General features: G+C 50.4%; 1 protein-coding gene across 1 annotated transcript in view; it reads right to left on the bottom strand.

The window, feature by feature from the left end:
* The window catches only part of LOC144791478 (eukaryotic translation initiation factor 4 gamma 1-like), a 324564-nt gene that overhangs the window by 247805 nt on the left and 62736 nt on the right, over nt 1-14023 (bottom strand). The window lies entirely within an intron of this gene.

Here is a 14023-nt window from a genome sequence, read left to right as displayed (position 1 = left end):
AACCTGAACTCTGCCAGCCGAGTACTTACCCAAAGACCGATAACTTCATTTTCTCCATAGGGTAACATTGGCTGGGATTCACTCAGAAATTCCTTTAAGTGTGGAGTTTTGCAACTTTAAAATATTCACCAAAAATCAGCCGATCAACTAATGCCGAATTACTCACTTGTTATCAGGAGAGATCCCAGTGCTGTATCTTTCAGCCCAGCACTGAACCTGAAAAGTAATTATAACCGTGTTTTACTGTTAACTCAATTTTCCTCCATAGGAATCCATTGTCTGGTTTTTACCAGAAAATCTTCCAAGTGTCGATTTCTCAAACGTATAAAATCGGCTGTATAACAAAGACTATTTCTTTCAACTGTTTACAGGAAATGCACCAGGGCTGAATCCAGGATACAACCCGGAGTAAGAAAAATTGTCATAAAGTCATTTTATTGCATTTACTTAAAAACTCCCATTGAGCTCAATATTATATTGTGTTTAAACTTTTGTTGCATATTGCAACAACTGTAACTATTGCATTTAAGAGTCAGCTGCTATTTGAAAGTATTCAATTGCAACATTTCATTCTGAGAAAGTATTTATGATACCTACTGTGGTTCTAAAATAAAGTAAACTATATATTTTTATATACAAAACAATTGGCCTAGAGTTCAGTTCTTGAGTGTGTGGGACCATTTGCTGACTGAGTGTGTACAACAAATGCTTTACACTGTCCTCTGATACTGCCTTATTGCTCGACCAAGCTACCACTTTAGATAGTAAGGTTATATCTAACTTTAGCCTCTGCTATACCTCTGGGGACTGTGGGCTCTGTGCACACTGTACCTTACTTTGGTCCAGTATATACAGAGCTACTTTCTTACACTAGTGAGTCGGCGGTTGTAGGAAAGTGGGTTTCTGTTGCAGTAACCCCCCCTCCCTCCCACACACTTTTTGCCAGACTACTGATGCACTTTGACTTGCTGTGCCCTGGGTCCCTGCCAATCAGGTTCCCAGGGCCTGTGTTTTCCCCCAAAACTAACCCAATTGGCATCTCTAGCCACAGGTCAGGACCTGATAAATGGAACCCCAGGGTCCCAGGGAACTGTGACCAGGGAAGACCTCTAAGGGCTGCAGCACTTCCTGTGCCACCCTTAGAGGCCCTGTACCTTTACACAATCACTGCCTAGAACAAAGTGCACCTACGTCCCCGAGCCCTCCAACTTACCTCCCCAGCTGTTGGTGCCCCCTGAAGTCTTCCTGGACCGAGCCTACAGTTAAAAACCAAAACCGAAAATCCCCATTGAAAACAGGGCACCCAACGCCAAAACAGCACTCTGCACCCGGCCGCCCTAGTGCCACTGAGGGTGAAACAAAAGTACATCACTGACCCTGGGGGACCCCTGAGTCTAACCCCAGATCCTTAACTCCCACAGTCGATAACTTATCTTTGAACCGATAACTTACTTTTCCTCCTTAGGATAATATTGACTGTTTTTTCCTGAAAAAGTTTCTAAGTATGGTGTTTTAAAATCTATAGTCTTTAAAAATCGCCCAAATAACCAAAACGTCATTACTTACCTGTTTACCGGAAATGTCCCAGTGCTGAATCCAGTTATCCAGCACTGACTAAGAAAAGTAACAAAAAAGTAACTTGCCTGTAATTCACTGAAAAAGCCTATCCATTTAAATGTACTGTATTTGCTAAGTGTTGCAACCTACTGCATACCCTGTAAATCAAACAAAGTACAATTTCTATTGCATTTACAAACTGTTCGACATTAAGGCACTAATTACTGAAACGTATGTAATGCTAACCGGCACCAGGCTTGCTTGGTTCTAAAATAAAACAGTATTTTTTTTATACAAAAATAATTGGCCTAGAGTTCAGTTTTTGAGTGTGTGAATTCATTTGCTGACTGAGTGTGTACATCAAATGCTTAACACTGTCCTCTGATACTGCCTTGCTGCTCGACCACACTACCACTAAGAGTAAGGTTCTATCTAACTTTAACCTCTGTGCTCACCTGGACTCTACACACACTAAACCTCATTTTGGTGGAGTAATATAGAGCCAGTTACCTACATATTCAGCCCACAGTGGGTGGTCAACTTCGCTACGACTCTCCCTTCGGCAACTGCACGGGAGAGCACGGCCCAGGCCTCCTCCTAGCACTAGGGCAGCACCTGCGCTACCGTATCCCACACAGAGTGGGTTGAATGGCCCAACAGACATACAGTATTTACTGACCCCAATCCCAAAATGGAGGAAGAAAACATTGTATTTCCAAGGTGGTCCCGCTTTTTGGATTCCATATAGGGCGGTGCGTTAGGGAAGGCGCCTTTGAAGGTGGAGGCTCGGACCACCAAGCTCTCAGGGGTGGGATGTTGGGAGGGGAAAATTGGGTCGTCCAGGGACGGGATGTGGCTTCGGGCAATCATCCTGTCCACAGGAGCCCCTGTGTTGGGCCTGGACCAGGTGCCCTAAAGAATGTCTGTGAGGGCTTCATTAAACGGTAGCAGGGGCTCCGAAGAGCTTGCTGCAGGTAGAAACATCAGTCAGAAGGTTAGTCTTGACTGCCACCGTAGGTAGCCAGAGGTGGAGAGCCTCGGCTGCCCTACGCAACACCACTGCGTATGACGCTCCCTTCTACATAGCCACGCTAGGAGGAGACAACATGCCAAGGTCTGGGAAGGTATCCAGACCATTGGCTTCCTCCAGTTCCTCTCCCGTCCAGTTCATAACCTAACTGGTCGGTTAAAGGGTCCCCAGACCCCTCCCAGTCCTCCTCATCCTCTTCTGCCTGCCAATCTGGTCTCAAAGAGCCAGTATAGAACAGGGGTAAAAAAGTGCCCATCAGCACCAGATCCAGCGTCGGTCGGCGCCAGATCCGGTGTCAGTCGACACCAATCCAGCTCAGTGTCTACCTCGAGGTGAAGTCTGGGGTCGATGTCTGCTGGGTCACAGCCGACGCCGGCTGCGGACATGGTGCCGGTGGAATCAGCGGCAGGGAAGGCGTAACAGGGTCAACCGGCACAAATCTGGATCCAGGCCTGGATCCAAGAGGACCCTGCGGTGCAGAGGTCGAAGCCGCCAGTGTCAAAGGCCCAGGGCCCCCAGCAGAGTCCGCGGAATCAGACTGTCCAAAGATGGATCCATTGCTTCGTAAAACTGTCCGGACTGGGGTCGCTTCTGGTCCCAGGAAGGGGGGAAACCTGGAGCCGACCCTACGTGCTCTGCACGCATCCCTCGTCGCGTCGGCCGATGGACGGTAGAAGTCGAAGAGCGACTATGCTTCTTCGACTTCTTTTGCTTCGATGCTTAGATGAAGAATGGTGTTGGCTCCGCGACCGGTCCCTCGACCTCCTACACGTCCAGGACCTCGAATGGCACGGAGCCGACTGCCGGGCCTTGAGTAGATTTCGGGAACGCTCCCGCAAAGACTTAGGGCCATGGTCTAGCAGTCGGAGCACAAATTGGGGACGTGGTCACGCTCCAGGCAGTAGTGGCACACGCGGTGCGGATCCGTCACCAACATTAGTCAGTGACAGGAACCGCAAGCCTTGAAGCCGGGAATCGATGGACTCCAGAAACAAAGTCGACAAAAGTCAACAATAAGTCAGTCAAAAAGCGACTGGAGGTACAGCTCTCTCCGAATCTGCGCTTGCTGGCACGTAAGAAAGAAATGCAGTCAGCCCGCGAAGGCAGTGTCTAAGTAGCTACCGCGACATCATTCTGACGACCATGAAGTCAACGACGAACACAAAGCCGACCGACGCCACCTTCCGACGCGCAGGGGTACTGCTGACGAAAAAACTTTCTGGAGCCAGTCTGACGCCTGGGGGTAATTCTAAGGTAAGGAATCTATAACAGACTGCTACAGCATACTGGAATGGCCAGTTTCAAACTGGAGTGAACTACTTCCCCCCTATCCCAAAGGCGCCTCCATGGAATCTCCATAAAATTAAACACGAGTGAGACTCTGGACAACAGACTACACAAACATGTTAATCCTTCTATTAATTCTTACCTCTAATCAAGAGGCATCTATCAAAAAGAGCCACCATGGTGTATAAAAGGGCATGGCAAGAGTAACTCTTCCAAGAAAGACCAAAAATGGCACTTAAGGTCTTCTGTGATAACACAACCTTCGAAATGCACCGATGCTCATGGATCCCGCTCTGTTGAGTTGGAGAAACTAAATGCTTCCCGGCACGATAGGAAGAGCGGACAGCCTCACTAATTCCTTAAAGGTGTGTCTAATTGCAACACTGATTGAGCTCGGGCTTTTAGAGGCCACATTTTCCACTATTTTGTGTGTTCCAAAATTGGTTTCGTTTCTAACAAATATATTTGGCTCATTGGATAGCCCTTATGGAAGCAAAAAAGACGATAAGTTAAAGAACATGATGCCACTTCGAGATAGGTTTTCCTGGTAATCAATTTCTTTCTTCCACAAATGGTATTTCAGAGACCCAGGACACTTAGAAATATTCTTTTTATGGATATCAGCTAGTATTGCATGACAAGAGAACCTCATAATTTACTTCAATCTCTAACTGAAATTTGTCTTGAAGTTGGACTCTAGATGTACTGGTTATTTTGTAGTCTACACTAGTGATTTCTTAATTTTTTTTATTCTTTAGGTGAGAAACCTTTGTTTAATGATCCAAACGTCATCAAATTTAAAAGTTTATTTGATACGCATTTGTTTAAAATATTTAATCTGATACTTTCAGCATTCATTTATTTCGTTTATCTTTTAATGCTAGATGCATTGAGAAGGACATTCACATTTTAGCATTTAATATAGCATATTTTTAACAATTAATTAATTCATGGACTTTTAGTAGATAAAACACTGCTGTTAACCCAGTATTAAGGAGGGGAAAGATTCAAAAGATTCCATGTGTTCCTGCTAAAAGAAACAAGCATTTGCAATGCAATAGGTCTCGCATTTACGTGAGTTTAAGCTATTGGTATTGTAAATGACAATGCCTTTTATTTATGTTTTGAAAACCAAAACATAAATAAAAGGCATTGCCATTTACAATGCCTATATCTCAGACTTGCATAAATGTGAGACCTATTGCATCGCAAATGCTTGTTCAATATGTTTTTGTCAATCTGTGCATAATGCAGAAGATGCTGGATTATGTAGCAAGTGCAGCAAATATGTAATTTTGCGGAAAATGCCACAGCAGCAGAATTGCATAGTTCTAGTGGCCCTGACAATAAGTAAATACACAAATTTAACAATTATCTTTAAAGGGACATTTTTTCCAAGGTGGTGTTTTCCTCGCTGCTCAATTTTTAAAGTTGAAATCTTATGTGTGGTGGAAGCAGTCAATGTAACAAAAAATTGACCAATTCACGAATCCATTTGTCCAACTAATCAAAAGTTCAGAGTGAGGCATATGCTTTGTGGCTAAGGAGTTATGACTGACTTTTTCCATAGAAAAAACTAGGTTATACTAGACTGAATTTCCCCTGTGAAACATTCTCACTATGAACTCTGCAAATTACACTTCCAGCACGGTACCTGGGTTTGGGAGAACTATGGGCTCAAAACCTAAATTCATGCACTAAGTTAGCGTCTCATATAAAAGCGGGGCACATTTGGAGTTTCTCTTTTGGAGGAAAATAACAATGTGTTATTATTTAAAGGTTTTAGCCAAAAAAAACAGACAAAATTCGTGTCCAGACGAGGGCGTGGCTAGCAGCCGATGATGGCGGCAGCCTAGAAGGAGAGCTCCGTGATTAAGGCGGCTCCCAACTAAATCCGCACACCTATCCGGTAACAAAACTTCCCAGGCGGGAAGGCAGCGAAGCCCAGGACCAGGCGGCGACAGTTCGATTTTGCTGGACCTCAATCCGAGGTCGGGAACAACAGTTACTGTCAGCGCCCCGAGCGGGCCTGTGAGCGACCTCCGGGCCGGGAGGCACAGTGAGCGGCACGCCGACAGGAAGTGCCCTGGGTCAGGCAGCCATCCACCGGAAACACCCTACCACAGAGAGCGCCGGGGTAATCGGAGACCAAGCCTTCCTGCATCCGTCACCGGACCGCGGAGAGCCGATCTGCCTGTCGGGAGGCTCAGCTGAGGTGAGGGGGACGCTAGGTGAGGACGGACTCCGGCGCCCGGAGAGACGACGGGGGGAGCTGACGCCGCCATCTTCAGCAGCGGCGGCCGGAGCACGGAGTCTGGCAGCGGCGGAACCGCGCTGCCTCAGTGTCTGCACGGCGGCCCCCCCCCCTGACCGATCGGAGAGCCTGGCAGGGCGCAACAGACCCGAGGGCGTCCCCACGCAAGCACCAGCAGAGCATCTGCGCGGGGCGCCCGTCCTCGCAGCGGAAGGACCTATCTGGGAACAACCCGAGCCCCCCATCGCCATCAGGGGACCAAGCACGAAGCTCCGGCGAGCCAGGGTCGCTGTAAGCGGTGCTGGAAGGGGACAGAGGGAGTCCTCCAGGGCGGCGATATTCGGTTGCGCGCCCCGTCAATGATTCCGTGACCCGGCCGGCCGCCACACACCAGAGGCCCGTTCAGATCCGCAAACTCACTGGTACACCTCACGAGGGCCACTCTTACCCCCATAACCACAGCGGGGGCCCAGGGAAGAACCCCGGTAGCCGGCAGAGGAAGATAGCTTGGCCCAAGAGACTCCGGGATGGCAGGCAAGGGGCATAAAGGTGGGGCGACACAATCACGCCTGGACCGCTTTGCTTATGACAAACCCGGCTCCCCCTCTCCCTCACAGGACGCCAAAGCACAGGCGAGTAAGACAACCGAAGTGACCGGAGGCAAGAAAGCGACCATCGATGACGTCATGCGGGCCCTCACGCAGGTACAGGCCACGGTGGGGTCGATCTCGGCCGAGATCACACTTATAAGGGCGGACTTCCATAAAATGACAGAGAAAGTGAACAATATGGAGGTTGTGACCAAGTCCCTGGTCGAGGACGTCTCGGAACTCCAGATTACTGTGGAACGCATCTCGAAGGAGAACAAAGATCTACGCGACAAGCTCGATGACCAGGAAGGGCGCTCGAGGCGGAACAACATCCGTATTATTGGTGTGCCAGAATCGGAAGACACGAGGGCGATGGACCTATACGTGGAGAGTTTGATCAAAGACACCCTGAAGCCCAAAGGACTTTCCGCCTTTTTCACAGTGGAAAGGGCGCACCGGGTACCGGGGGGACGCCCCAAGACGGGAGCTAACCCCAGACCGATCATAGCGAGGCTCTTCAATTTCAGAGACCGGGACGCCATCCTACAAGCGGCGAGGAACTCGCCCCCCATTAAGATCCAGAACGCGACGCTGGCATTCTTTCCTGACTACACGGCCGAGGTGGCACGGAGGAGGCGAACCTTTTTTGAGGTCAAAAAAGAACTCAGAGCCAGAGAAATCCCGTACTCGATGCTCTTCCCGGCCAGGCTTCAGGTCGTAGCGGACAACAAGACTTGGTTTTTTGAATCCCCGGAGATGGCGCAGGATTGGCTGGAGGGTTGGAGAACAGCGGGCCCTCGTCGCTCAAATAGACAGAACAAACACCGTACAGCTGGCTCCCGACAAGACTCACAAGCCAACGACGAAGATCTAGAGATACATTCCCCTTTATCCGACCGTCAGGAGGACAATGTAAACGGGGATCAATAAGTCACAGCCATGGTCCGACTGAACGGACGATGATATGTAAAGGCAACGCCGCCTTGGACACTGGGCGGAAAGGCCTCCGCAGCTGAAGAAGGGGGCCGCTGACCACGGAGAACCCTTCACCCCAGCGAGCAAGTACTATGTTATGGGGCGGGATCAGGCACTCTGCTGAGTTGGGGGGGTGGGCAGTTCTGAGTCCGTTGAGCAGGGGGGCAGGGAGGGGGGGAGTTGGGGGTAGAAGGGAGTTTTGGTTTTTAGTTTCTACACAGGGGCAGAGTTGCTACAAAAGGGCACACGAGTATAGGATGGTATTGTCACAATGCAACACACAGGGGCATTGCACGGACCTCATGGTCGTCCCCGAACGTAAATTCACAGGCCATACACCCACGCAGGATGGGGGAAGACACTAATGTAGGGCAGACGTCCCCGCTACTCCTCATGTCCTGGAACGTAAGGGGCCTGGGCGACAAGATTAAACGTGGGCTGGTCTTGCAGAGTATAAAGAGGCTACACCCCGCCCTGGTCCTACTGCAAGAGACACACCTCACCGGCTCAGCCACGAAGGCCCTAGACAGAAAAGGCTATAGCATGATAGTCCACTCTGGATTCACAAAGGGGTCCCGGGGCTCCGGGATATTGATTCATCGCTCATCCAGGTTCATAGTCCAATCAACGGCAACAGACACACAGGGGCGTTTTGCGGCGATACACGGCCAGTGGGAGGGGAAGCCACTGAATGTGGTCTCAGTCTACATCCCACCAGCGCTACACAATATAGCTTTTCCGGAACTAGGGAAATTCTTGTTAGATCTTCCTGAAGGGGATCTTGTTATGGGGGGAGATTTCAATGCTGTGGCACTGGACTCTCTAGACCGCCACCCGACGCGCATGCGTACACAAGGGCCCTCCAAATTGCATGACTTCATGGAAGCGCAGGGTTTAGTGGATGTGTGGAGGCGGCTACACCCAGATGATAGGCAATATACATACCATTCAACAGTCCATGACAGCCTGTCGCGGATAGACTATTTCCTGACGCTGGGGGGGGGACTCCTCGCTTTCACTGACTCCCAAATTAGGCCGAGAGGGATCTCTGACCACTCCCCGCTTACACTGACTCTGTCCGGTCAGAGTCAAGCCCGCAGACGACTTTACCCTATTTACCCGGGTTACCTTAAAGAACCGGGCGTGTCCAGGGCCTTGAGGAAAAGCACACGGTCTTACTTTGCAGAGAATGTGGGGTCGGTGGAGTCGCCTACTGTTCTGTGGGAGGCCTACAAGACAGTCCTCCGCGGACAGGCGATCTCGGTGATCGCACAACACAGACGCACACAACGTCAGGAACTAACAGACCTAGAGGAACAACTGGATAAGGCAACACGAGAACACGAGGGGAACCCGACTGGAGACACCCAGCACACACTCCGAATGGCCCAGCAGAGTCACTCCGACTTTCTGCGCCGCAGAGTGCGAGACAATATGTCCGCAACGGCGAGCAGGGTATACGACATAGGCGATAAGGCTGGGAAGCTCCTGGCATGGTTGGAGAGGGCGCGGGGTGGCCAACGGGCGATATTGCAACTGAGGGACTCTCAGGGTGAGGTACATACCAGTCCGGCACAAATAGTGGAACTCCTAGCTGACCATTTCCACTCTGTATACTCCCCTGACTATGAGGTCACACGGGAAATGGCGGAAAGCTCCCTTGTGGGAGTGCCGACCCGCACTCTCTCCCCAGACCAACGGGACGAGCTCGACTCCGATCTAACGGAGGAAGAACTACAGGCAGCCATAACAGCGATACACCCCGGGAAAGCACTGGGCCCCAATGGTGTGCCAATAGAATGGTACAAACTCATGTCCGAGACACTGTCCGCGCCGTTACTCGATGTGTTTCGGGAGTGCAGGGGACGGGGACGACTGCCCCCTGATCAGCGCACGGCCACAATAGTCGCAATACCTAAGCCTGGCAAACCCCCTGAGGAGTGCGAATCCTATCGCCCGATCTCCCTCCTTAATGCCGAGAGTAAAATCCTGGCGAAACTGTTGGCCACCAGGCTACTGCCCCATCTGGCGCACCTTATACACCCGGACCAGTCGGGCTTTATGCCACACCGCAGTACGGCGCTGAACTTGCGACGGCTGCATGGGGTATTGGCCCGAGCCCCGCAGTTGGAGGAAGCGGCAGCGGTGCTGTCGCTTGATGCCAAAATGGCGTTTGATATGGTGGAGTGGCGCTATCTCTTTGCAGTCCTGGAACACATGGGTATCGGCCCAACGTTCATATCATGGGTCAGACTGCTATACACCGAACCCATGGCTAGAGTGACCGCGAACGGACACATATCGAGGGAGTTTCCGTTGGCAAGGGGCACGAGGCAGGGATGCCCACTCTCACCACTACTGTTTGCCTTAGTGCTAGAACCCTTGGCCACGATCCTCAGAACCACCCAGCTGCTGAAAGGTATACCATGGGAAGGTGGAGGCGAGGATAGGGTTTCCCTATATGCCGACGACATGCTCGTCTACCTTACGGACCTCACGAATGGTATCCCGGTCTTACTGGCACTATGTGAAAGCCACGGTACGGCCTCAGGCTATAAGCTCAACTGGTCCTAATCCGTGATATATATGATAAAGGGCGACCTTCCAATACTGCCTGAAGATTGCCAATTACTCGTGGAACGTTTCGCCTTCAAATACCTAGGGATACGGATTACAAGGGAGCACTCGACCTTCCTTGACCTGAATCTTAAGCCACAGCTGGACAAATTGAAGACTGATGTGCGCCTTTGGAAAAATCTCCCCTTAACACTGCTAGGTAGAGCGGCACTCTTTAAGATGCTGGCGCTACCTCGCTTCCTTTATGTTCTGGAAAACACGCCGGCAGTGGTTCCCGTGTCATTCTTCCGCCACGTCTCGGCCCAACTGTCCACTCTTCTGTGGGGAGACAAACCGGCCCGGGTCGCACAGTTGAAACTAACCAGAGACTGGTATAGCGGTGGGATAGCACTCCCCAACCTTGAACTATACTACTGGGCGGCTCACCTTAAGGTGATTAACCAGTGGATCCACGCAGCGCAAGACGACCCAGCGTTCAGGGCGGATAGACACCAACTAGGCTTGTCCACCCTGCTAGCCCCACTCTATAACAAAGGGATGGTGAGGAAGTTAGAGGGGCCTACCAAACACACTGTAGCCTTATGGCACAAAGCTCAGAGACGGCTGGGATGGGAGGGAGTGATCACCAGGCTCACGCCACTATGGGACGCCAAGGCCCTCGGTAACCTGCGCAGCTCTAAGGGGTTCGACCAGTGGGACAACATTGGGATCTCCACGGTGGGCGATCTGTGGACCAGGGAGGGTGTGCTCTCCTTCACGGCCCTAAGGGAACAATACAACCTTGCGGAGACCGAAACATACAGGTACATACAAATTAGACACGCACTCCTGTCGGTGCTAGACACTGGGGCGACGCTTCCGGAGTCGGCTCCGTTAGAGGACCGTTTGCTAACGGACTACATGGAGGCCGGGGCTACCTCCCTCACTTATCGGAAACTCATGCATAACCTGCCGGACCCCCTGGGGAAGCTAAAGGAGTACTGGGAGGACGAGATAGGGGACCTAGATGAAGCTGACTGGAATGCGGCCCTGGCTTCGCCCAAGGAGGCGGGTATTTCCACTCGATTCCGACTGATCCAGTTCAAAGTGCTGCACAGGGTCTACTACACCCGCACGGCACTATATAAAATACATAGAGCTGAACACCCACACTGCCTGAGAAGCTGCGGGGAGGAGGGTACGCTATACCACACTATATGGACGTGTCCACATATACAGGATTACTGGCGGCGTGTCACGCGCACGATCGGTCAGACCCTCCAGAACCCATTTACACCAGACCCCAGGATCTGCCTCCTGAATGTGTGGGGCCCAACGGATCTTTCACTGCATGCGAAGAGGTGGGTGGTCATAGGGGTAATGCTGGCGAAACGCGACATCGCGAAAAACTGGGGGGCACAAGAAACACCGACACTGGCGCAGTGGTGCAGAAATATGGATATGATTATGCTGACCGAGCGGGCAGTATATCAGCAGAGACATAATCCTCGGAAATGGAACGGGATTTGGTCACCTTGGAACAAGTATAGGGGAGACCTCTGTGAGCCACTGCCCGAGGAAGGGGATGGGGACAGCTCAGAGGATGACGAAGGTCTGGATTGATGGAAGGGAGGGGGGAGTGTAATGTGGAGACAATGAATGTTACAGAACCTTGGAAACCTGCCCACAGATGCCCTTACTGAACTGTATATCTGGACCGAGGCCTGATAGTTGCATTTGGGCACTCTGATGCTGATATAGACCATTGCTAGGACTCGTGGAGTTAACCCTGGAAGTAGCAAGTTGCAGTTGGGGGGGTGAAATATTAAAAAAGTTGCTCTACTGATTATGGCAGCTGAATGTTGACGCTGCACCAAAGATCTAATGTACGTTACTGTATACCATGTGACAGCAACAACAAAAATAAAATTTAAAAAAAAAAAAAAAAATTCGTGTCCAGACATCACCAGCTTGAAAAACAGAAGTACCACTAAGGTCACAGCAGTCTAGCAATCACTTCACACTATATTTAATAAGAAATGTATATCCTAGCGAGCGGGCCAACGCTCAAAACCACAGATGTTTGTGACTGCTATGGAACATGTAGGAACAGGGGGTTCTGCTGCTCGTGCTATTTGTCTTTTAAAGTTGACAGTCTATTCTATATACAATTGTAGGCTGAGATCTTGCGGGTATGAATTGCAACAAGAGTGGGTGTAGGGAAACAAAACAAAACAATGTTTGGCAACTTATATTTTTCAGCATGATGTACAGAAACATAAAAGAGGGAAATTGAGCTTGTGTCTTGAAATCGTATGGAGAGTGAATAAATGTTAATTGTAATGTGAATAAAAGGCCTTTAGGAGCGATCAACACGTAGACTGCGTCATAGCACTTCGAGCCAAGCTACATAGCAGCCGCGGCTGTTGAAAACTAAATAGCCTAAAAAAACAAAACAATACTTTCAAAGCTCTCTGACGCCATCTTTAAGAGGTTTTGCTCAATCGGCTAGGTCATTGTTTACATTCGGTGACCTAGAAATCTGCTTTTCTTGTGAATTTCGGTCCAAGAAGCACTAGAATGTAACTTTAAATCCAATGCTGCTCGCGGCAGCCACTATGTCGCTTTCTCTGAAAGACGTGAATAATGCAGATTGAGCAAGCCTGGCCGCCGTGAGCAGAAGGTGGAACGCACTGCACGGCAAAGCACAAGTGACCTGTATCGAACTCTTGCACACCTACATGCCTCGCTCCAACTCCGACCCTTGGGCCTCATATAATCCACTGAACCACCAACACCAACACGAGAAAGCATGCTCGATTCCTACAGCGTGCTTGTATCTGCCTTAAGATTCCCGCAATCCTGAGCACCCATTCTTTCCTAGAACCCAGTTCAACGTCCATGTAGGCTAGGTTAGCTCGAGGTATTATAAATTATACTCAGTCAGAAGCGTAGAGCAGAAATCAAATTATACTTTTCAAACTAGACGATGTCAATATGAAGGATGGCCATACGTGCCCATGGCTCCAGGAGTGATATGAGATGTTTTAACATACATACTAGTACATCCTGGGTAATGTAGTGTGCATTCAATTGCTAACTAAGAACAGATTCCAGCCTAACCCTGAGAAACAGACTGCACAGAGCAGAGGAGAAACCAAATGTTACAAAAGGGCTCCCTTTTGACATGATTCCAGAGCATTGCCCGCATTTCAAAAAGAAGACGCACTGGCGCCATTACCGATGTGCCGCGTTGGAACTAAAAAACAAGGAGGGTGGGGGAAAATAATGTGAGGGGGTGAAAGACTTGTTCAAAGAGGAGGGGGCTCTTCTCGATTGCTCCTGTGTTGGGTAAGTGGCGCGCACAAATGGAAAAAAAAGTTAAAGAGCGCAATGCACGCGTTGCACGTCGTGAGCGTGCACATCACCGTGGCCTGTGGCTCGCGCCCGTGTTGCAGAGGGAGCCCTAGCGCCAGAGAGGAAGTGCGGGGGCTGAAGTCCTGGGTCCCAGGAGGGGGCCCAGGTGAAGATCGGCCGATAGCAGTGCGGGGCTCCCATGACTGAGGAGAGAGCCCCACCTCATGCTGCAAGAAGTATACAGGAGCTGGAGTGCTCCGGAAGCACGCTGCAGCCAGCCGTCTTTCAGGAGGATTCCCCCCGCACACCGGGTGAGTGGGAGGTTCTCCATTTGTGACTATGCAGATGAAGGCACAGTGTACATGTTTATTTACTGAGCGGACCCGCCGTTGCGGCCCGCTCCAACGATGGGGAAAG

The sequence above is a fragment of the Lissotriton helveticus genome, chromosome 11 (genome assembly GCF_964261635.1).
Source record: "Lissotriton helveticus chromosome 11, aLisHel1.1, whole genome shotgun sequence".
In the NCBI taxonomy this organism is placed as follows: domain Eukaryota; kingdom Metazoa; phylum Chordata; class Amphibia; order Caudata; family Salamandridae; genus Lissotriton; species Lissotriton helveticus.
This window is presented reverse-complemented; position numbering and strand designations above follow the sequence as displayed.